This window comes from Leptonychotes weddellii, chromosome 6, assembly GCF_054177405.1.
Source record: "Leptonychotes weddellii isolate Sample4059 chromosome 6, ASM5417740v2, whole genome shotgun sequence".
NCBI lineage: Eukaryota > Metazoa > Chordata > Mammalia > Carnivora > Phocidae > Leptonychotes > Leptonychotes weddellii.
The window spans coordinates 131,460,728-131,485,901 of record NC_138374.1 but is presented as its reverse complement, the minus strand read 5'-3'; the positions used below and the strand labels follow the sequence as shown (position 1 = coordinate 131,485,901).

General features: G+C 45.9%; 1 long non-coding RNA gene across 1 annotated transcript in view; it reads right to left on the bottom strand.

Annotated features, from left to right (window-relative positions):
• LOC145722373 (uncharacterized) overlaps positions 1-13,786 on the bottom strand; it is a 133,016-nt gene extending 119,230 nt beyond the window's left edge. The window contains exon 1 of the long non-coding RNA XR_014146609.1: positions 13,662-13,786. This is a non-coding gene — a long non-coding RNA (uncharacterized LOC145722373). The remainder of the gene's footprint in view (positions 1-13,661) is intronic.
• Positions 13,787-25,174: the final 11,388 nt, after the last annotated feature.

Below are 25,174 nucleotides of genomic sequence, written 5' to 3'. Positions count from 1 at the left end.
GGGTAAAAATGCATGTAACTTGTGGCCTGTTCGTATCCATGTAGTTGCTATAATTAGCTAAGCACATGGGAATATGCGCACAGGTAAGTATTGCTGGTCACATTTTCAGGAAAAAAAAATGAGATCAGATGCCCAGATATGTATAGACATGCAATCCTCATCCCACATGTGCATGATGTTCCGGAAGGGTATTTGTAACTTGGGTATTTTCCATAGGCTGATGTTAATCGTGGTGGCTAATTTCTAACAAGGAGGTCACATCAGGATGGATTCATGCCTTCACACTTACAAGATATGGAAGAAGTGAAACCTCCTCTAAGAATGGACACCAACAGTTTTACAAGTTTCTGCTTATGAAACTTGCCAAGGATTGGAACTAATTACCAAGCAGAAGTGAATATAATATTTTTAGGATCGCAGAGTGCATGAAGTTGTGTTCTAAATTCCACTAGACTGAAGATACCCTAGCAATGCATTTTTTTTTATATTTACACAGTACATTCAAAATTACAATAAATTTTTAACTGCATTATATCATCTGGGGCTTACAATGACCTAGAATGAAAGTCAATATTACAAGATGAGAAAACCAACATGGAATGGAAGTTCTATGGTTTGCGATGTTCATCACTGTAATAAGCTAGAGAACTGGGCAAGAACCCATTATTTTTGACTCCAGATATAGTAGCCTTCCCAACATGAAAAACAAAGACATGCAAAAATTGTCAGCCCGAGACAGGAATGGAACCTAGATCAAGGAAATGGGATACTATTGTAGATAGTGGAGTTGGCTCACAATTTGACTACCCTCCTTTCTATTGCTTTCTATCACATGGGACCATTCAAATGGCCCTAAACTTGAACTGCCTACCCCTGAGATTCAACTCATTTCCATGACAGAAACCATGGGAAAATAATTTTCCTCAGCATTGTTTATGTGCAGATGGTCATGGCCTATTGTTTCCTAAATCTTAGACCCTTTGGAACATTCCACCATGTTTGACCTTAATCTTTTCCCAGGACCAGAATGTGAATTGAAAATGATCTATAGGTCTTCGCCGAAATAACTCCATTGAAAATGATCTTTGGGGCGCCTGGCTGGCTCAGTCGGTGCAGCATGTGACTCTTGGTCTCAAGGTCATGAGTTCAAGCCCCACGTTGGGTATAGAGCTTACTTAAAAAAAAATGATCTTTAAAATAAGTGAACTCATAAAATAAATGCAAATAAAAGTAAAAAAATAAAGTAAGTGAACTCATGAAGTAAAATTTCTGCTCTGATCTAGCCAAACAGTAAATGATCAAGATTTTAATGGACAACAAATGTTATGTGAAGAATGAATAAAAGTCTTAAGTATGTCCTAAAAAGTCTTAATTAATCATGTCTTAAGATTATTTCCTTTTTTAATATCTGGATGTTCCTGTGCCCTTCTAGAATTGAGCTTAAAGCAACTTTTTGCTCAATTAATCTACAGAGCCTTGCACTAGTTTAGGAGAAATCCAGGCTTTACCTGGCAAATCACTCAAAAACTCTGTAAGCCAGTTTCCTTGTTTATAAACAAGCTAAATGGTATCTAACTTGAAATTTCACTGTGATATTTAACTGAGCTCATGTATGTGAAATTGCCTAGCACAGCAAGAAAAAAATGGGGCAGTCTTATGTCTTTTTTTTCCTGGGAAAATTGAGGGTTGGTACCAAAATTCTAGGCAATTTTCTCCACCTATCATTCTCTTCTAACCACATTACAATTGGATCCAATATTTTACATCTTGTCCCTGATCTGTATTGTTATATCTGTGAACCTTTTAAATAGCTCCTGCACCCTCCCTTGAAGTGGCCTGAGAACTCACAGATGCTACAGCTTTGTTTCCAAAGTCTATGAGAGATGATGTTCTCCTCTGTCCTGAACCTTTGTGCAGGTGGGTCCTTCTCCCAGCACACTTGCTATGCCAAGTTAGAGATAAAACTATGCAGATCTGATGATCTACCTGAACCAGAACATGCTATAGCTTCCAGCAGGTCGGGCTTAGTAGAGGTCAAACTGACTGAGAAAACTATAGCGGGAAAAATCTACATTAGAGAATTCATTTTTTAAAACTATGTTCAAAGTTGACCCTTAAACTAACTTCTGGGAATGACAAAAAGCAAGGTATCTTGGGGAGCCTGGGTGGAGCAGTCGATTGAGCATCCAACTCTCGGTTTCGGCCCAGGTGGTGATCTCAGGTTCATGAGACTGAGCCCCACACTGGGCTAAATCAATGAGCCCACAATGAGACTCCAATCTCAGTAGGGAGTCTGCTTGAGATTCTCTTTCCCTCTCCCTCTGCCACTCCCACTCATGCTCACTCTCTCTCTAAAATAAATAAATATTTTAAAAAATCAAGAAGTCTTGTCCATGTATATAGTTCATTGCCCTCACTTCATCCCACAGGCCCACAGACACCCACAGTGAGTCTTCCCAGGCAGAGAGAGGGTAGCGAGCCCACCCCCATGTAAAATGTGTCTCTGGGGAAACCTTACTGAGACTAATAGGACCTTGGAGAGTGACTCCATTGTTATATCCAATACAGGAAACTTCCTAAACATTTAGCACTGTTTAGTCAGCTCATCCCCAACTCACCCCAAACCCCTCACTGGACATGCTATGTGCACATACCAAGGGCGAAGGACAGAATCGGCTTAAAGACGGAAAACCATGGGAGACCATGGGCATCTCATAGACTGTAGAATTATAAGGCTTTGGGTTCTTTTCTTTAACTGGATATTTGAAATAAACTACTGATAAAGTGAATTAAACCACTCTTCATTGATGCCTCCCTGCAGCTTTCAACCCAGAGTCTATATTGGGGAAAATAAAATGGGTTTAAGAAACTGGAGGAATTGGTCTCCCAATTCAGGGCTGAGGTACAGATTCCCTCAACTGCAAGGAGAAATGGCTGTTTAGGGCCCACAGCTGAGCTCCTCTCTGAGCCCTGTCCTCAGCCAAAGGGAACCACATTGCCCAAAATTATGTCCCTTCCTGGGAATAGCATTTCTCTAATATCTGGGCAGGGTGGGGGTACACAGGCTAGCCTCCTTGAAAGGCTCTATAAGGTCATCCCAGAGCAGCTCCCCGTGATGTGGGCTGAGGCCTCAGTTGCAAATACACGGTAGCTCAACCTCTCCATTTGCCCACTCCTTCCTCCCACAAAACAGCACTTCCCAATAAACCCGCATGCCAGTCTCCAACACAGACCTGGAGGAGTACTTCAACGGTAAGTATTCTCTGCAGAAGCGAGGTTTTTCAGAAAATGGACTGGGTTGCTTTCTGTTTACTCTATTGGGACTATCACCTTACTGAATAAGTTGAGAATTTCCTTAAATAATTAGATTGTCTCTTCCCATTCACCAATCCCCCAAATTTGGAATATCAAGTTTTCTTATTTTTAAGAGTTTAGCAAGTTGGAATAATTCCTAAGGATAGGTAAGCTGTCCTATAGAGTTTGCCTATTAATCAGAATTCTGTGCAAAGAAAATTTTAAAGAGGAAAAAAAAATCCTATTTAGCCTTCTAAGCTAAAACTATTAGTGGAGTAAATGTTGGTCTGAGGACGTAGGGATTTCAAACTAGTTCTCATTTGAACATTTTGGCGTTGGCTTCTATTGATGGATTATTTACTCCCCTTGCTTATATTGTATATTTACCATCCTCATAAAGTCATGCCGGCTTAATAAATAAGAATGTATTATAGATCGGCAATATTGCAAACTGGTTCAGAGCATGGCTTCTGGAATGATATTGGCCAAGTTCAAGTCTTGGATCCATCACCCAGTTGCTGTGTAATCTTGGGGAATTATTTTATCCAGACTCAGTTCTTCATCTCTAAAATGGGCCTAATAATCACATTGGTGTCAGGATTAACTGAGCTAACACATGTGAAGCACTCAAAACATACAAAGTACAAGTAAGCTCTCAATAAATGCTAACTAATAGGGCGCCTGGGTGGCTCAGTCAGTTAAGCGTCTGCCTTCTCATGATCCCACGGTCCTGGGATCGGGCTCCCTGCTCAGCGGGGAGCCTGCTTCTCCCTCTGCCCCTCCCCCTGCTCGTGCTCGCTCTCTCAAATAAAGAAATAAATTAAAAAATCTAAAATAAAAATAAAAATAAATGTTAACTAATAATATGGTAATTGTTATCATTTGATAGCTCTTACTTATCTGCAGGGAAACTTTGCTCTATAGTCAGCTAGTTAGCTTCAGTAACTATCTTTTTCCTGCCTTACACAAAATCAGTCCTTTTGATGCTCATCTTTACAGTTACTTTTTTCTCCTGGATTAAATACTTTGCCCTGGTCTTCATTGGATTTCATGATTTTCAGGGATACCCACCAAGGTTTTTTACTGGGACAGTAAGTCAGCAAGCTCTCTCACACAAACTGGCCAGTACTATAAACTTCATCATCCAGCTCTTTTTAAAGAGTTGGCCAACTTTTTCCAGAAAGGGCCAGATAGTTAATATTTTAGGCCTTACTGGCATTAAGGTCTCTGTTGCAATTACTACTCATCTGTGCCATTGTAGGACAAAAGAAGCCACAGACAATGCATAACCAAACCATCAAGGCAGGGTTTCAATAAAACTTTATTAACAAAATAGGTGATGGTGGATTTGGCTCTCTGGCTATAGTTTACTGACCTCTCATCTTCCATTTGTCCGGAAATTAATGTTTATTAAAACTACATTGACAACCAATGATCAACGTCATCTCACAGTTTACTTTTTGACCACCTAATAACTGCTTGGCGTAGAGGTTGTTTTCCAATTTATTATGAGGAGTCTGTGAAGGACGGGTTCAAAAGTCTTAGAAAAAGTTAAGCTCGGTTATATCTGCCACGCCTTCTTGATTGGCCAGACCTATAAACTTATTAATAGAAGAATACAAACCTCTGAAATCTAATGTTACATGCCATCACTTCCCTATAGGAAGCTCGTGTTCCAAATAGACTGGATACTTGAGATTAATTACACTCAGAACCTGTTTTTCAAAGCACAGGCCAAATGCTGTCTGCAATACAAAAGTCCCATAAGCTTCTGGAATGCTGAGCCATTATCTTTTTCATCTGACCATATCCCAGTGCCTTGTACACTGTGGTCCTCATTAAATATTTGGTGAAAGGCAGTGAATGAATGTTGTACACCGAGACTAAGATTGACACAGACTGTTACTCAGTACATTGCCCTGTTCCAAAGACTTTGTAAGTTCTTTTTAATTCATCAAGAATATTCAGTAGAGGGGTGCCTGGGTGGCTCAGTCAGTTAAGCATCTGCCTTCAGCTCAGGTCACAATCCTGGGGTCCTGGGATTGAGTCCCACATCGGGCTCCCTGCTTAGCATAGAGTCTGCTTGTCCCTCTCCCTCTCTGCCCCTCCCCTGCTCATGTTCTTGCTCTCTCTCTCTCGCTTGCTCGCTCTCTCTCTCAAATAATCTTTAAAAAAAAAAAAAAAAAAAAGAATGTTCAGTGGTACTGAACCTGCCAAAAACAGTTCTATATCCACAGACTTGTTAATGTTTCATTAAAACAGTGATCCTTTTCCAGAAAAATCCATTAATGCAATAAAATAGACACTGGCTGGAGCCTTAGAAGACCTAGTCTCATCTTGGCTGTGCCACTTGGGCTATAGGACTTCGAATAAGCTTTTCCCCGCTCTGGGTCTCAGTTTCTTCACATGCAAAATAAATTAATCGACTCAATATTCCCTACAGTGCCCTCTGTCTGCTCAACAATGCTGCCCACACAGGCCAGGCATTCATCTCTAATCCCACCTCTCAGCTCGTTACCTGTCTTTGCCTGGAACCCGGGAAGAACATGACCACTGGGGCCTGGACTCCCTCTCCAGAGTTCTCACACCCCTTTCCATCTCAAACTGTGCACCTCAGCGGGAAAGCCTTTCAGCGCATTTCAACATGAAGTGAAGGCTGATCAGCCAGGGGCTCAGGGTGCTGGGGGACTTCTCCATGATATCAGAGACTTGTCTGAGAGGCATCTTCTAGACAAGAGGCTCAGGTAGCAAAGGGGCCCTTAGCCCCCCTGGTGGATCTCCCTGAGATCGGGGCGCCACTCCTTCTGGGACAGAATTTCCTTCTCGGCAGTGTCAAAGTTAGAGACTATCAGCTCCCTGTGAGTCACAGGGACAAGCAGCAGACAGGCAGAGAAGCAAGAGAGAAAAACAAAGGCAAAGGGAGACATTGAAAGTACTAACTAGGGAGTACAAAAGACTTAATGGAGCAATGATTTATAACAATGTGCCTTTTTTAGGGAAGGTGGATGGAAATTTCACAGAGCTTCAAGTTTCCTCTAAATGCTTGTGATTTCAGAGACTCCCTAGGGTCCAGGTTCCCTCTGGAGCGCTCTCCGTGGAAGGGTGCTCAGCCCCACCTGCTGCAGGGAGAGGGGAGGGGGGTGGTTTGTGCACTGGGACAGCTGGGGGCATCCCCAAACCCCACGTGAAGAAAAATGAAGCCGCTCTTTTAAAGGGGGCAGGGGGCGCTTAGCCAGAAAACCATGAACACTCTCAATGAGAGATTTCTAAGCTTCCCCGCTTCCAGAGGTTTCACCTTCCATGGCAGTTGTCAAGGCAACAGAGTCAAGTAACAACCAAAGGACAAATGGCATCAGCCTCACTGGGTGTCACCACCTTTACCTGCCAACTGCAGGTACAAATAGTGCCCTCTCTTGTCCGGCAACAGCATCCCTGACTTACTCCCAGATGCACAGACAGCAGGATGCAGAGAGAGACACAGGCGCGCGCTCTTTTCCGACACATGGGGCCTCTCGGTGGACCGGTGAAGAATCTGGAACCTTCTAAGCGTCTCTCAAATTGAGCAGCCTTTAAAAATATCTGTTATTTTTAACCATTCTGGCAATGTGGAGTTATGCGGCAGGGGGAGGGAGACCTCTGTTTTGAAAAACAATCTGTTAAGGAACCTCACAAAAGCCAGTTTGTCTGTCTGTCTTCAAAACAGACCTAGAGTTCTAAATATTTTCCTTACTCATAATTCCAGAGGATAAAATAAACATTCAAATTCATAGGGTCCCAAGAGCCCCAAGCCCTAAAGAGAGGACAGCCTCAAGGACAAAAGACTGGACAAGGAAGAAGCGAGTGTTGGAACTGGATTTAGTGTGTGTGCGGTGAGCCTGCCGAGGAAGGGTGGGCTCCCTGTTTGCCCCAGCTGTGTTCAGCTATAGCCGAAGATGCTCCCAGTTTAGAATCTTTCCAAGTGGGAAACAGGCTAGGAAAACTTGACAGTGAGTTATATGTTAAGATCGGCTGATTTGCTCTGAATTCACCTGTTTGCTCCAAACACATACACTGGCAACACCATCAAAATGTATAATTGGGGGCACTGGGGTGGCTCAGTTGGTGAAGCGTCTGCCTTCAGCTCAGGTCATGATCTGGAGGATGGAGCCCCATATCAGACTCTCTGCGCAGGGGGGAGCCTGCTTCTGCCTTTCCCTCTGCTGCTCCCCGTTTGTGCTCCCTTGCTCTCATTCTGTCAAATATATAAAATCTTTTTAAAAACTGTATAAACGGTTACTCACCCTGGTTTCAATGCTAGGGACCATAGGAAGCCTTCCCAGATTTGCTGACAGACTGGCTTCTTCCTTCTGCTGACCCGCTGACATCACCCTTTGGGCATCATGTTCCAAAACACCAAGTACATTCTGTCCAGTATCGAGTTATGCTTCTAACCTGTCTCCTCTCCTCACTCCAGTGACACTGACTAGAAGCTCCTAGAGGGCGGGAACAACGTCCAGATCATCTCTGTAGCCATCTTCACAGGGCTTCCTGCACATGCTACTCATTTATTTATTCAACAAATGTTTATGCAGCTCGCATTAGGCCAGGAACTGAGGATGTGCTGATAAATAAGACAGACAGTCTCTGCCTCTTGGCACTGACTTGTGAGGGAGAGACACTTAACTACACAAATGAACTAATAGCCTGTGATAAGCGTTAGGATGGAAATCAACAACAGTACCAAACGAATAAAAATAGTTAACATTACTGAGTGTTCCAATGGGCCACCAACTGTTTTAAGAATTTCATTTGAGGGGCGCTCGGGGTGGCTCAGTCAGTAAAGCATCCAATTTCAGCTCAGGTCATGATCTCAGGGTCATGAGATCGAGCCCCACATTGGGCTCCACGCTCAGTGGGGAGTCTGCTTGAGATTCTCTCTCCCTCTCCTGCTGTCCCTCCCCCCACTCACGTGTTCTCTTTCTCTCTCTCTCTAAAAAAAATAATCTTTAAAAAAAAGAATTTCAGGGCGCCTGGGTGGCTCAGTTGGTTAAGCGACTGCCTTCGGCTCAGGTCATGATCCTGGAGTCCCTGGATCGAGTCCCACGTCGGGCTCCCTGCTCGGCAGGGAGTCTGCTTCTCCCTCTGACCCTCCCCCCTCTCATGTGCTCTCTCTCATTCTCTCTCTCTCAAATAAATAAATAAAATCTTTAAAAAAAAAAAAAAAGAATTTCATTTATCATCGACTCATTTTAATCCTCACCAGCCCTGTGATGTATGTACTATTATCATCCCCATTTTACAGATGAGGACATTAAGGAACAGAAAATCTAAGTAATTTGAAAAGGCCTCAAAGCTAGGAATGGCAGGGCTGAGACCAAATGCAGGCCAGCCAGGCTGTTAACTGCTGTGTTCTTCAGGCTCCGAGAAGGAATGATAGGAGACCCTTTTTGAAAGAGGTCAGGAAAGGCCTCTCTGCAGAAATGACACTGAAACAGAGAGCTGAAGACAGAGGAGACAGCCACAGGTATCTCCAGTGCCAATGATGAAATAAGTCACCGACTGGGGGGAGGGGCACCCCGCAGGGCTGACTTAGAGCTCCATTTGCCCCAACAAGCTATGGGATGCAAAGTTTAGGCAAAAGCAGCCGCAAATATCAGATCAAGAGTTCCAGTTTTCATTCCAGGCTTTTGCAGACGTCTTCCCCGTTTTCCAACCAGAGAAAAGTAATTATCAGCATCCATGTAAACCTCTGCCTAATGAGTCAGATAATCCAATCAGGTTTCTCGTCAAACCAAAGCCATCCCTGGCCATCTTCTGCCGGAATGGTTCCAGGACACAAAGACCATATTAAGGATTTTATTGCTTTCCCCTGCCCCTTACCATCTAATGAGAGTTCATAAGCACATGCACGTGAAAGAAAACAGCCACATGGGACCTGATGTGCCGTATTGCCTGTGGGAAGCGCCAGGCTAAGAGGGTAAAGTGGAGACCGCCTACTGCTTTCACACTTTCTGGGAAATACATGGGAAACCAGGTCTCCTGCGCTAACTCGTATGGATCCCCAGAACTCCCAGCGTGGCTTTCCAGTCTCTACCTCCATGCTTCCCTACTCCCTGAACTTTGGGGCACTAACATTTATGGAGTACCCAAAGGTATCATGAGTTGCGCAAATGCTATCCCATTTAACTCTTAAGATGACCTTATAGGATAAGTCTAATTATTCTCTATGGCTTTCTTCTGCTTCTTGGTACCTGAAGGGGTAAGACCCTTCTGCCCCCAGTAGCAAGGCAAAGCCACGTTACCAGTATGGACAAGGAGACGTAAAGAGAAGAGGCATAACTCACTTCTCCATTTGGCTGCCAGTGCTCCCCTTCCTCTAGGGGGCCACTTCTCCCAGGTGGTGTTGCTGTGGAACGAAGCCACACAGAGAACAGTTGTCCCAGAGAGCTGCCTGTCCCCACCACCGACTTCGTGTGACTTAGAAACACACATTTGGGGGCGCCTGGGTGGCTCGGTCGTTAAGCGTCTGCCTTCGGCTCAGGTCATGATCCCAGGGTCCTGGGATCGAGCCCCACATCGGGCTCCCTGCTCCGCGGGAAGCCTGCTTCTCCCTCTCCCACTCCCCCCGCTTGTGTTCCCTCTCTCACTATATCTCTCTCTGTCAAATAAATAAAATCTTTAAAAAAAAAAAAAAAAAGAAACACACATTTGTTGTGTGGCGCCATGAAGATGCCACAGTCGATTTTTCCCGTAGCATATCCTGGCTGATCTGGGCCGCCCATTCCTGAGATTCCAATTTGAAATCCTTTCTGTCTGAATACGAAACCCATACTTCTTCCTCTAGGATACTCTACACCATGATGCCATATTAGATAGATACATTAAGAAAGAGTTCTTCTGAAAACAATTACGGGACATAAAATGAACGAATCAGCAATGCAGAACGTCAGGGACTCCAGAGGATCAGGAATGCAACGGGGCTTCTGGAAAGTCATCAAACTCTCCAGAAAGGGAACTCTCGGTTGTAACTCTCCCTGCGATCGTGGGGTGGCTGGGTTAGAGGCAGAGGCAGAGGCAGGGCAGGGGTGGAAGCCAGGATAATGGTAGGTTTAGGGATCATTGTGGTCAGCAATGCTGAGAGTCATTATCGGGAGGTGAGGAGTAGCTAGTAAATAACATTCTTCTCCTTCTACATTCAGAACCAGTAAGAAAGGGACCCAGGAGTTAGATGGACAGAGATCAAAACACCCCCTTTATAAAAGCCTGGATTGGAGGTCATGGCTTGGTCCACAGCCACGATGGGCTGTGTAGTATTTTATCCCAGGATTAACCCTTCCCATCACATCACAGGTGGATGGACGACTGCAAGCCTCCTCCGGCCTTCCTGCAGAGGCGAAGCGTATCCGAGGTAGCCCACGCCATGATAGAACTAACCAGAAGACACCCACTCAGGAGGAACTGAAGCAAGCAGGACTAGTTCATTCTTTCCAACTCCAATCAGATGGGTCACTCCTCCTTCTCAAAGGTGAGGAAGAGCACCAACAAATTTGTTTCTCTCTCCTGCCTCAGTTTGTTTCCCTGCTAACGAAGAGGTTGGATTTAGCAAACTAGACAGTTCCTTCTGGTTATGTAAATATTGAATGTGAAAACTGAGGGAAACAGTATACTTGCAAAAAATAAAGCAGTCCATCACACAGCCACCAGAGTATTTACTGAGTCCTGACAGAGGGCAGAGCATGAAGGCTCTGCGGCTCTTCAGTCAGTTACTCCAGTGATAAGCGCACGGAGCCAGAGGTGGTTATAACGAGCTCTCCAGACTCTGTGGAACCAGAAGTTAAGGAAAAGATTTGAACTGCAGCGGGCAAGAGGGCCAGGTCATGCAGTAACCCTAAAAAGAAAAATTCCAAGCCAGTAACAAACCGGAGAGAAAGGTATTTGGAAATCTCTTTGATTTATGGCCTATTATAGGATATTGAGACATTATTTATGATCGATATATGTTCCTGCTGCAATCTCCCTGGAGCCACTGACACTGCCTCATGCCGTGGAGGTTGGTCAGCCCAATCCAACAGACATATCCTCTGCGTCCTGTTGGTGCAGGCAATAAACCCAGATGTGGTCAGCTATCTCCATGAAAACGGTGCTGGTCACTCCAGTCCTTGGAGGGCTGACCCAGAGATGGGGATTTGCAAGGAGAAGGCAGGTTGGTGGGGAAAAGACAAGACTACGACAAACTAACCCTCCATAATTCTCATTTGAAATTTCTCACGCCATCATCCTTCTATAATTCACCTTCCTTAAAGAACCACATAGCATAGCTTTGGGTCGTTTGGACGCTCACAATAAAACCTCCTCAATGTATTTCCCCTAAGGCTGATACAAGTGGCATGCCAATAAAAGGAAAACTCTTCGAGATCAGCATTTGATCGGTCACCATTATGTACCTTATGTTACGCTAGATGATACGGGAAATGTAAATTAGGAAATATCAAATATTTTATTTACATAAAGTATAAATATTTTATTTGCATAAAATAAGAAATAGGAGTTTCCTTGTCTTCAAGGAGCTCGCTCCTGCTGGGGACAGCGGAAAGAGACTCTTTGCCTAGAAATGATAAAGCAGCCTTATGTCTCTTCTTCCATTCAGCCCAATGAGTATGTCACGTAGCCTGCCACCACTAGGACTTGGGACACGCTTTCCAGTGCCTGCATCACTAGAACTGCATAGACATCTGCCTTCTCTCAAAACACAACTCACTGTTTAAACCACGCGGGCCTTTACCTTACTGAGTCCTACCTTTCTTGTAAATCTCAGCTTAAATATTAATCTTTTCGGGAGGCCTTTCCTAAGGCCCTAGACTAGGTGAGATTCCTCTAAAAGGTGTTATCGTAGCGCCTTATATTTCCCCCAGCACAATATTCATCACACTGGGCTGGAATTACTCACTTGATAGTCTACTGTGTCAGCCAGACTGTAGGTCCTCTGAGATAGGGGACCCTGTCTGCCTCGCTCATAGTAATCCAGTAGACTTGCCATGTGCATCCTCTGACACAAGTTACAAATCCACGCATAGCCATAGACATCTATCTTCTCGAAAATGTTCTTGGTTATTCATGTTCTTTGAGGGCTGACGCAGAGATCTGGTTTTGTGGAGAAGGCAGAAAGATGACTGTGCATTTCCAGCAACTTGCAAAGTCTCAAGCAAGAAGGAGGTGTTCAATAAACATTTATTAAAGAATAAACATGATTAAGAATAAACAAATGAATGAAATTATTATAGCTAATCAGTGCTCCTCAGAGAACTAACTATAAATGCAATAACATGCAGCAAACGAAAAGTGAAAATCCAACCTGATGCTGCAGCCCTTGCTTCGGTTTGGTTGAGTGTTTGGAAACACAAAAGCTGACCACTTTTTGTGACTTCAATATTCTTCCCTCAAAAAAGATCCATCCCCCCATTTTTTTTTTGACTGCTCCATTTGCTCATAACAGAGCCTCTGATCCATCCCCAGACCTACATCACCAGATGAGTGTACCATCTCTGCCTCCCACTGTCTTTCTCTAGGATGTCTAATGCAAGGCAGAAGATGAAAACCAATTTAACAATGTGTCTGCATTCTGTCAGCAGCAAAGTCTCCATAGGTTTCTTTCTAAGAAGCAGGCTAAAATTAAAAGAAGAGGGAAAAAAGACAAAGCCTAAACATAATTATAAATTAGGAAAAGTTAGATGTTCTCTTATTGGAAGTCTTCGTGGTTCCAGGTATGAGGAGGGGTCAATGGTCATCATCCAGGGAAGCATGATCTCCCCTGCAGTTGCTGTTTCAATGCTTTTGTCTGTGGTGCTGGGGGCCCCATCCCAGGCTCTCACCCTGTGACCTGGACTGGGTCTTGCCATTGATGGGATAACTTCTTGTTGGTTCTTGGAGGTCCCACCCTCAATGCATTATTTATTCCACAAATATTTATTGAGTCTCTGCTACATGCTAGAGACTGGGGATTTAGTGGTAAACAGAACAAACATGGTTGTTGTCTGCATGAAATTTATAATCTAGTGACTGGCACAGATCATAAAATAATATTGCAGGTAATAAATGCAGAATTACGGATTGTGATGAACGCCAGGAAGAAAAGGTATAATGTGTTATGGGAGATTGTAATGAGAAAACATTTTAAATTAAAGGATGATAGAAAGCTTCTCTAAGGAACTAGGGGCCTAGAGAATGAATGGGTTTAGCCACTAAAAGACAAGGGTCATCATGGTCCAAGCAATAGGAAGGACTTGTGGGAAAGCACTTAGTATCTTTGAAGATATGGAAGAAAGCCAATGTGGAAAGAACTTTTGGGGAGAAGTGGCAAGGAAACCTTGAGAGATAGGCAGAAACCTGACCTTATAAGATTTTGTAGACCGTGTCAAAGATGTGGGTTTTCTCCTGTTGGAGAGGATGTGGAGAAAGAGGAACGTTCATGCAGTGTTGGTAGGAATGCAAGCTGGTGCAGCCACTCTGGAAGACAGTATGAAGGTTCATCAAAAAATTAAAAATAGAACTATGCTCTGATCCAGTAATCGCACTACTGGGTATTTACCCAAAGAATATGAAAACAGTAATTTGAAAGGATATATGCGCCCCTATGTTTACTACCGCATTATTTACAATAGCCAAATTATGGAAGCAACCTAAGTGTCCATCAACAGATGAATGGATAAAGAATATATTATACACACACACACACACACACACAGGACTACTACTCAGCCATAAAAAAGAATGAAATCTTAAAAAAAAAAAAAAAAAAAAAGATGACTCTGGCTGCCTAAGAACAGATTGGAGGGATGATGGGAAACAATGTAAGGAGATTGGTCATGACCATTCTGAAGTAGATTAGGTAGGAGACCTGCCACTGGACCAAGGGTAGTAGCCACAGAAGCAGAAAGTGGATAAACTGAAGATGTATTTCAAGACGGAGTTGGCTGGACCTCTTTCTCCAGTGAACTCCCAAGAGTCGCCAGGTCCAGCTTAAGCAACACGTATCAATGTCCCGACTGACTTGGCCTCACTGAGAATCGGCTGGTGAGACTGTTAGCAATTCTGCCACTTGCAGCCCAACTCCGCCTCTGCCCCAGTCTGGTTATTTTGGTCATATAGATGTGACCTTAATAACAGTCTCCTTCTATCTATAGACTCAGTGTCAAATCTGGTTTACTGCGCACCAGATTTTTTTCATCGACTCACCTCTGTGGGAGAAGAGCCTCTCCCCAGGAGCAACACAGAGACAGAACCTGGCCATGTATTTATGAAACTGGGAGTGGAAGAGCATGATACGAGATAGCAGGAGTTTTTAGAACATGAATTTTATGGTTTGGATTCTAATTAATTTGTGGATCTCTCTTCCCCAGCCGAAGGACTTGGCTAAGATGCTGAAGTTAGCAAATTGCCTGCTTCATACAGGCACCATGTCCATTTCAGAATGTTTTCTATGGATTTTTCCCACGTCATCTATTAATTACCTAATTACATCATCTAATTATGGGATTCTTCATGTATTTACACCGATTACGTAATTGGGTGCAATTACACTAATTAGGTTAATGATACAGGATAACAGACTACAAATTGCTTTAAAGGGACACTGGGAAGGCTGGTAGGCCAAAAACCCTTTGGGGGTAGGTTGGGATCTGTCTATTAGCAGCTTAGAGCTTCCCTCTCCCTTGTCCTCATCCTGACTTCTGGATCCATTCTAGAGAACAATGTGGGTAAATGAGCAAAACTGGTGCCCAAGACCAGGAGACCCAGGACAAAGTTATGATGAAGGCACAGTGTGTAGGTAACCCGAGTCTCCCCTCCTGCAGTGGACAGAATAATGCCTCCTCACAAAGACGCCTACGCCCTAATACCCAGAACCTGTGACTCTATCCCCTTACATAGAAAAAGGGACTTTGCAGATAGGATTAAGGGTAAGGACCTTGAGATGGAGATAGTCTCCTGAATTATCCAGGTGGACCCAATCTAATGACAGGAGTCCTTAAAAAATGGAGAACCTTCCCTGCCTGGATCAAGGAAAGGCAACAATGGGATGCAGGAGAATCACTTGGAAGATGGCACAAGAAGGATTCGACATCCCATTGCTGGTTCTGAGAAGGGGGGAGGCCCTGTGCAAGGACCAGAGAGAGGCTTCTCGGAGTTGAGGCCAGCAAGGAAACGGGGACCTCAGTCCTACAACCCCCTGGAACTGAATTCTGCCACTTGCATGAGCAAGGAAATGGACTCTGCCTTAGAACCAGCAGAAGAAATGCGGCCCTGCTGAGCCTTGACTCCACCCCGGAGACACCCCTGTTGGGCAGCAAGATAATAAATTTCTGTTGTTTCAGGGACTACTTTTATCATAATTTGTTACAGCAGCTATGGGAAACTCATGCGCTCCATACTTTGTTCCTCCCTGGCCCCACACTCACTTCCTTGATGTTATTTATTGTCATGCATCTCCTCTTATCCGCTGTCTCTCTTATCAACGCCTGTTTTTAAGGAAGGGTCTGACAGCAACCTTATCCCCTAATATGAACTTACATCACTGCTACCTCTTCCAGTAACATTTGCATTGTTTTAGCTCTGTGTAATCAAAGATTCTGTCCATAAAAAGTGGAGTGAAAGCCTCATCCTCGAGGTCAGACCAATAGTGTTTCAAATCCCAGCTCCGCTACTTACTTGCTCTGTGGCCATCGTACGTGGGGACAGGGCATAAGCTGAGCTTCAGCTTCCTTACGGTAGAGCGCGGACCATCAGACCCACCTCACAGCTGTAACAAACATGTAATGGGATCATGTATGTGAAGTGCCTGGAACAATGGCTGGCCCAGATACGACATGCAAAGATTTCCTTCCTTTCCTTTGAAAAGCGCTTGGGCCATCAGTGACCAACTTGGAGAAGTAAGAGAGCAGGGAAATGTCCCTGTGCGGAAGAAGGCACAAGATTCCGTAAGACAAAATAAAATGCTGGACAATCTATTTCCCGTCACCTCAGAACCACCAGCAGATCGAAAAGACGTGCTGTCATCACCTCAAAGGAAGCTGGGTGGCGGAAACCACTCAGAAGCACCTGCTACCCCCGTCTGCTTCCGAGTGTGTAACCAAGGAGTGCGGGTAGAGACAGTGAGGTGGGGTTGTCTCTTCCCATTTCTGCCTCTTGCTGGCTGGCCTTGGAGACCGAGAGGGAAAAGACAGCTCAGGCTCCAGATTCCTAGCTATGACTCTCAGCCATTTTTTAGAACATCTGACTCTAAGCGGCCCCTGGGGATATCTGCACAGGCAGCTGGCGGAGACGGGGGGCAAGTGCGCAGAAATGCAATCGTGGGAGCAGCAGCTAACCCTTATACAGCACCTGCTCTGTACGCTGCAGCATACATATACTGAATCATTGCATCCTCCCAGGAACCTTTTGGGGAACGTGCGTCGTCTACTCCTCCTGTGTACATTTACAGTTGAGGAAACCAGGGCACGAGGAAAGGAAGGAATTCTCCCAACCGAATCAGCCGGGAGGGGGGGAGGAGGGGGGAGGGGCAGAGGGACAGGGAGAAGCGGATTCCAACTGAGTGGAGAGCCCCCCACAGGGATCAACCCCAGGACCCCGGGATCACGACCTGAGCCGAAGGCAGATCCTACCACCAGTGTGCCCCATCCGGACACAAGAGACGGGGCCCAGCATCGCCAGGAGGGGTCCACTTCGCAACTGTTTTCCAGGTCAGCCGGGCGCGGTGGCGCGTGCCTGGAGTCCCAGCTACTCGGGAGGCTGAGGCAGGAGGATCGCGTGAGCCCAGGAGCTCTGGGCTGTATGCGCTATGCCGATCGGGTGTCCGCACTAAGTTCGGCATCAATATGGTGACCTCCCGGAAGCGGGGGACCACCAGGTTGCCTAAGGAGGGGTGAACCGGCCCAGGTCAGAAACGGAGCAGGCCAACTGTTTCCCAGGTCATTAGAGCCCTTCAAAGGTTCTTCACAATCAGGTGGTCAGGCCCAGAGCCTCAGCACAATCCAATCCCTAGCACTGATCCAACCGGCTTTCTTTAAGTTTGGTCCAGGCTAGGGTGGGAGCAGCATCCCTGGAATCAGACCAAGCCTGCCTGGAATGCCATCTCAGGTACACCCTGGCCGTATGGGCTTGGAAAGACTGCTTAACCTGAGCGCTTACGGGTAAAACGTGCATGGTGACCCCGACTCGCGCATGTTCCCGTGAAGATTTTATTTGCATCATGAAGCCCTGCCCATGGCAATGAGGCTTCTGGATATAATCTGAGGACTGCCAAGCGACCTTCCACCACCACCAACCCCCACGCACAAAAATATTAGCTTGTGTCTGATGCCCTCTCTGATTTTCAGATCTGAGTCAGCACTCTGAGTTAGGATATCGGCCGTGTTAAAATGCAGACTTCCGGAATAGCTACGCACGCTATGCACTTCTTAGTTATTGACATAATGTGAATTAGCTGATAAGCATCCATTTTCGATGTGGTAATGCTCCCAGTCAGAAAACGAGAATGATAATAATATGAAGGCCTATCTATCTTTTTTTTTTTTAAGATTTTATTTATTTATTCATGAGAGACACAGAGAGAGAGAGAGAGAGAGGCAGAGGGAGAAGCAGGCTCCCAAGGAGCAGGGACCCCGATGCGGGACTCGATCCCAGGACCCTGGGATCATGACCTGAGCCGAAGGCAGACGCTTAACGACTGAGCCACCCAGGCGTCCCAAGGCCTATCTATCTTAAAAGGGTTATTTTGAGGCACTTATGAAATAATGCACTTGAGTACAATTAAAAGTGCTACCTAATTTCAATTCCAGCAACTCTTACGTGGCATCTCCTGTATACCAAGGACTCTGAGCCAAATACGTATTCTTTGAGTTCTCCTTTTAGGGAATTAATCTAAGCTAAATGGGGACTGAAATATTAATATGAAGAATGAGAAATAACCCACATACATATCTCCATCTTTGAGTGTGTCCCAATATTCCGTAACTGTCACGTTCAATTTCATTTCCCTCTGAGCCTCTGGACTGTTTCTTGAGGGCAAGGCCTAGGTCAGGTTTAACTTCCCAGTAAATAACAAATTGCCTGACACACAGTAGGTGCTCAGTTAAGTATTCACTGACGAAATGAATGAACAAAAAGAATTTCTCACCAAAAATTTCGCTGTAATCTTTACACTCTTCCCAGTTCCCAGACACAAGGACTGTGGGAGCGTCTACCCTACACTACCCGGTGCTCTCATTTTTGGGGTGGCTTGAAGCCCTCCCCCACACCTGCCTTCACAACCACAGCTGTCTCCACCAGGAGCCACCCTCACTTCTCCTCTTTGTCAAAGTGGCCCTTTGGGCAGCATTCCTGTGCTTCTTCCTGGCGTCAGAGCTCAGACACTAGTGAAATCACTTATCCGCTGCTTCATTAGCTGAGGCTGCTCCCTGGGATTCCACACACAGCATCACCCAGCATTTATTGATCCACCGTTTCAGGACCGAGCAGAACGATTTCACTTTCAACTGACTAATTGTGTAGGGAGAGGGCTTCAGGACAAGAACGAAAACATCATCCATTAAATTTGCTAAGACAAAACCTATGTCACCCTGGTAAGTATGACACCCATACAGATATGCTATTAAAACAGATGTTCATGCAGACACGCCTGAGCTGTTAACAGGATTGCCATCTCCTTGAGGATGTCCTGTTTTGCAGATGACTTCCTAGGGTTTTTTGGGGGGGGCGGGGTTTGGGGAGGTGGGGGTAGGGAATCCTGAATGCTCATGAAGCAAACATTTTCATTCGTCTCCTCCGCTCCATTTTGGCTGCTGTCACAGAGCTGGTGTATGGGGACATGGCCAATGTCCTCAACAGGGAGGAGATTTAAGGACCATCCAGTTATACTATAGGGACTCAAAGAACTCAGCCTAAATGGATTCTCTAGGCCACAGCTTTCCAGACTCTATCCCTTGGAGTCTCGGGGATCTGAGAAGCTGTTTAAAGAGCTCTTGGCAGGTGGAGGGGAGCAGGTGCAACAAAGTGGACTCTTGATCCATCTCTCACCTACTCCTACCACCATGTTTATCTGTGACATATGAATTGTAAGGCATTTGAGGAAAAAAGTTTTCCCTGCTTAAAAATACTTGGAACTATGAATCTAGGCAGTATGCAGAATGGTTAGCTGTATCTCCAAACTGGTTGGGGTTTGTTTTTTGTTTTTTTTTAAGATTTTATTTATTTCAGAGAGAGAGAGGGAGCATATGAGCAAGGGGAGGAGGGAGAGGGGAAGATGGGGAGAGGGGGAGGGGGAAGGGAGTGGGAAGAGGGGGGAGGGGGAGAGGCAGAGGGAGAGGGAGAAGTGGATTCCAACTGAGTGGAGAGCCCCCCACAGGGATCAACCCCAGGACCCCGGGATCATGACCTGAGCCGAAGGCAGATGCTCAACCAGCCAGGCACCCCAAACTGGTTGGGTTTAAATCTGACCTGTACCACTTATTGGCTGTGTGACTGAGCCAAGCCCTCCTCCTGTGCCCTGATTTAGGCCCCTTCTCTCCTACACAAGGATTTTGCTCCTTCCATTATTTCCCCTCTCCTATATCATCAGTTTTTCCTTAACTGAATTATCTCATCAACATATAAACATCCTAAAAAAAAAAAAAAATCTCCTTTGATCCCATAACTACCTCCCGCTACCATCTTTCTTCTCTTCTCCCCTTTACAATGAGAGAGACTGCAAAAGAACTGTCCACCTGGCACTCTCCACTCCCTCGTGCCCCATTAGCTCTGGAATCCACTCCACGAAAGCCATCCTAGTCCGTGTTCCTGACCTCATGCTCAGTTCCAGGGGTGAATTCCCAGTCTCCTCTGTGTTATCTATCAGGAGCAATCGACAACAATTCAGCATGTCACATTTGACAAAAACTCTCCCTCACTTGGTTTCCATGACCCACTTTCCTCTTTGCTTCTGACCTTGGACACTGCTCTTCTCAGTGTCCTTCATCGGCTCCTCTCCTCTTCTGGACTTCTGATATTGCCAAGGCTCCAAACCCCACCCCTGGTGCCTCTTTTTCTTTTCTAGTTACAATCGCACCCAACCAGTCTGACCCAGTCCGGTACATGTCAACCATCTGTATGCTGATAGCTCCTTAATTTATATATTGACAGCTTCCAAACCCTCCTCCGATCAACAGACTTCTCCACCTACTTGCCCATTTGACAGCCTTACTTGAATAGATGGATGGGCCTTGGCAACTTCCCATGTCCAGATCTGAACTAGCTGCCTTCCTCCTCCAAACAAGCTCCTCCCAAAGCTTTCCCCATCAGTAGATGGCATCAAGTGGCTCAAAACCCTTAGAGAAAACCTGATTTCCTATTCTCTCTCATGCCCAAAATTAATCTAGCAGTACATCTCAGAGGCTTGACCTTCAAAGAATAACCCGAGGGGCGCCTGGGTGACTCAGTCGATGAAGCGTCTGAATCTTGTTCTCAGCTCAGGTCTTGATCTCAGCGTCCTGAGTTCAAGCCCCGCACGGAGCCTACTTAAAAAATAAACAAACAAACAAACAAAATGTAACCTGTACCTGACTGCTTATCGTCATTGCTACGGTTAGTTCAAACTGCCACCTCCCTCATGTGCCCTCCTACAGTAACTTCCACACAGGCCCCTTCTGTCTCCTTGCTCTCTGGATCCAAACCCTCCCAGGAGTTGCAGATCACACAAAGAACAATACACGAAATCTGCTGTGTGGCCTCCACTGTCCTCCCTGCCCCAAGCTCCAAATTCACCTCCTACTGCGAACCTCCTTACCCTCCTGACTGTCTGTGAGGCTCCAGTGAACATGCTCTGCTGACCCACAGCCCATGAGCTCACCTCCAAAGAAGGCTGACCTTCACTCAGAGCAGGCCAGTTACCGGCTTATCTTCCCACCTGCTCTGGGATCTCTGTGACTTCAAGATAACGGACTGGGAGCTTAGCCTCAAGACCCCCTCTCCCTCAACTTGCTCTCACAGCCAGCTGGGGTTTAACTAGAATGGCCCAGCCTGTGCCCACCGAGGCTCAGCCCCAGGGGTGTTGGGAGTTAGCCATTTATCACACCCAATCGCTTTGAAAAATATAAACTGGTTATTTTGAATTCATGAAGATACAGACAACTTTAGTGGTGATACCTGCGGATTATATGGTAAAAACATCTATGTACTTCTTGCCCGTTCCTAGTACATGGGGGAGGTGAAGATGTGGGAGGTTATGAGAGTCTTTGGCCATTAAAACCAAGCAAGTTAACCAAGTACACTAATGCAAATAAAACCGTTACAGTACTATGTAACAAGTACTAGAGCTAGCAGGCCAAATTCAAGCTCAGACCCAAATTCAATTCAGTTCCCTTGACAACTCTTACTCAAACGTGCTGATCCACCTTTCGGATTTTTACCTCTGCATTGCCACTAAAAATCTTTCAGGGAAGAACTCAAGTTTGGCCAATAAATCCAAGTTAATGACTCTGGTCTTGAAACCCAGGCATCCAGCTAGCAGTCAGTAAATTAGAGAACAGTAATAAATAAATAAAGAAAATATCTGGAGGAACCCATAACTAACTATTGCAATATAAATTAAAAACAAATTTTACTTCCACCAATCTCAAATTGGCATTTTGGGAATGAAATAATTGAACTTCACAAGCTTTACCTTGTCTCAAACATGAATCATCCAGCACACTTCGAAGCAGCTGTTAGTTACTATTATTCCCACCACACAACAAAAGGAACTGAAGTATCCTACAGACGTAGGGTGTCTAACTCACAGCTACATGGAAAATGGGGTAAACTCAGAATGTCAGCCAACTAATCTGTGGTTATGGAATCAATCTGCCAAATGATGCAAGATGTAATTAACTAAGTGCCATGCACATGGCGCTGGGTGCATTTAGTAGGCACTCAATAAATTTCATGGAATGAGTGAAAACAAAACACAAAACAAATATGTTTGACTGTGACCCCTAGTCAAATGTGCCATGCTGAGGCCCTTAAAGAAAGAGGGTTTGGAACTGGCATCACAGGAAAAACCTGGAAGGACATGATCTATATCCAGTGTCAGCTCCATTTCCTTTCCTGAGGACAGGATCCAACTGCCCATCAATGCATGCTGATGCCTCTTCCGCCCAGCTCTTGAGAGAAATGTAGACAGATGGCCTTTTCTTGTGGCTCTATCTCTCATATCAGAGGCAAGTACGAGAAAGCTCACAGACCACCAGGAAAAGGGCATTTTTTAACTAAGCTACTACAAACATGCTGTGCCTTTCTTTATGATGATTCATTTGTGAAGCACCTGGGTGGCTCAGCTGGTTGAGCGGCCAACTCTTGATTTCGGCTCAGGTCCTAGGCTCAGGTCCTGATCTCAGGGTCATGAGATCGAGCCCCACCTGGGGCTCTGCCCCTCAGCCCGAAGTCTGCTTCAGATTCTCTCCCTCTCCCTCTCCCTCTGTCCCTCCCTCCACTCCCCTCACTCCTCCACTCTTTCTCTCTCTCTCTGAAAAAAAAAAAATTAGTTTGGTGTTTTAATAGCTGCCTTAAACTATATAGCCATTATTATCAGTTATGAAAAAAAAATCACAGTAAGATCGTTGAGGGAAAGACAGATAATAATACATCCTATGTGATTCTCTCCTGGGGGTCTTTGGTGCTAACCCAAGCTGGATGCCCATAAATACCCTTTGACCACACCACTGAATCTGATGGTCACCCAATGACATTACTCACACAAAGGTTTTGGATATCCCCGCCTAGACATTTATCTGGTAGTCTATGGGGGACCTACCCTTTTTTGTCCTCTTTTCACATAAAAAGCAATTCCTTGCAACTTGCACCTTAGGATTTGGAACCATGGTAATTTCCTCAAGCTGGCTTGGGGTGATTAGCCAGAACAGTCTTCCTTGAAGAGCAAATTACCTTGCATTGTGATAGGGTATCCCTGCTAATCACCTGTGTTCTGGTGAACATTTTATAGTGAAAACGTCTCATTAGGCTAACAGGTGAGCCACATGATGAAAAAAACAAAAGCACAAAAAAGCAAACAAAAAAAACAAACCCACTTAATTTAGCTGTTAGCCAGAAGATTTTGTTTTGTTGGGTGCTTTATTGGGAGGTTTATGGGCAATTTTTATATGTTTTTATAGTTTCATAATCAAACAAATTGCTGGTAATTGATTTAGGAGGTTTTGAGGGTGCACACAAAGCCAGCATCAGGAAGAACGACACAGGGTGAGCAGTTTGACAACCTGAGTGAAGCAGGGAGGCCATATGCAAAATAACAGGGGCTTTCTCAATGGTTAGTCAGCATTTTGTGCTTTTCTCAAATCTGATTTTAGTGAAGATTAATCTAGTGGGGATTTACCGGCTCTTAAAGGAAAGCCGTCATAATTTCAGGAACGTGTGGCCTTGCAGGGCTCACCCTGCTGAGTTAGTGCTTCTAGCCTGTCCCCCAGGAGAATGGGCAACAGCACCGTAAGGGTGCCGGATCCCTGCTGAAGGACAGAGTGAACCCAGGCGCAGGTGGCTCAAGTCCACGTGGAGAGCCGGCCTATTTTTAATCGGGCAGCTAGGATGTGACGAGTCTATGATTCTGCTTCTATTTGTGGAAACAGCATCGGAGTGAGAGCGTACATGAGACTCTGCTGCCCTGCTCCTGTCCCGCCCTGACACCGGTCAAGGGACTCACTGGCGTATTGGGTCCCCGGCTCCATCATTCCCTACTCAGTGATCACCTTCCCTAACCATGAGACTCCTGCTCCAAGCCTCAGCCACGGAACACAGATCAAACGCACGGGCCTGCTGGGGTGGAGGACAGGAGCCACTGTCCCCGCGACGCCTTGTAAAAGCGTAAAGTAGAATACAAGCGATGACGATGACCACGAAGAGGAAAAGAATATTCACAATCACTATTGGGAAAAGTCACTCCTTCCCGCACCCTCTGGGCCCTCCAGCTGGGGGTTGCGCACAACCACCCCTGCAAGTCATCCGATCTGCCTTCAAGACTGAGCAGGTCACGCTTGGAGCTGTGGCATTCACCAAGCTGAGGATCAAGCTTCCCATTATGTCAGGGCCCAGAGGGGACATATTTATTCCTTTGTTTGGCTCATCCGGATGCGGGGTTTGCCTGCTCCGAGGGAGGGTCAGCCCTCCTCCGAGGAGAGCTGGGGGGCCCGGCGCGTCAGCAGCTCGTGCTCGCCGCGGCCTCAGCGAGGCGCTGTCGAGTCAAAGCTGTGTCCACTCCCAGGAGGACAAATGGTTGAGACCCTGACCTACCAGGAACGCTTCCAGCAAAGCTAAAGGCATCGGATGCCTGCACTTGCTTGCTGTTTCCATCACTGTTGCAGCCTCCTGGCAGCGCCGACTCCGCCTATGGAAAAATAGCTCCCCCCCAACCCCGTCCCTCCCACGAGGGAGTCGGGCTGCGGTGGGGGAACCCGAGACCACGCTCCGGCGCCACGTGCCCCACCTCCCCACGCGTGCGCGCGGCCCCCGCGCGGAAGTCCCCGCGTGCCCGCCGGCCAGCAAGCCCCAGGCCCCTTTCCCATTTGGAAATTAAGGAAACGGCCAACAACGTCCTCGAGGGGAGGCCTACTGTAAATAAAGAGTATGCTGATTGTGGCCTCGCTGCCAACGGGGTTATCACTTCCTCCTCTGCCATCCGTCTCACCCCACACGCAGAATCAGTCTAGTTGCTAGACTGGGTGCCACGCTGGGTGACAGGGAAAGGAGCCGGACTGGAGGCCGACGGGCAGGTTCGTAAATTTTGGTCTCTAATGTTATGTATTTATTTCCTTTAAAGAAAAGAGGGAGAGAGGGAATACTCCGCGCCATGAAATTATTAAAAGCAACTCCCTTCCTCTGGCCGCCCTCC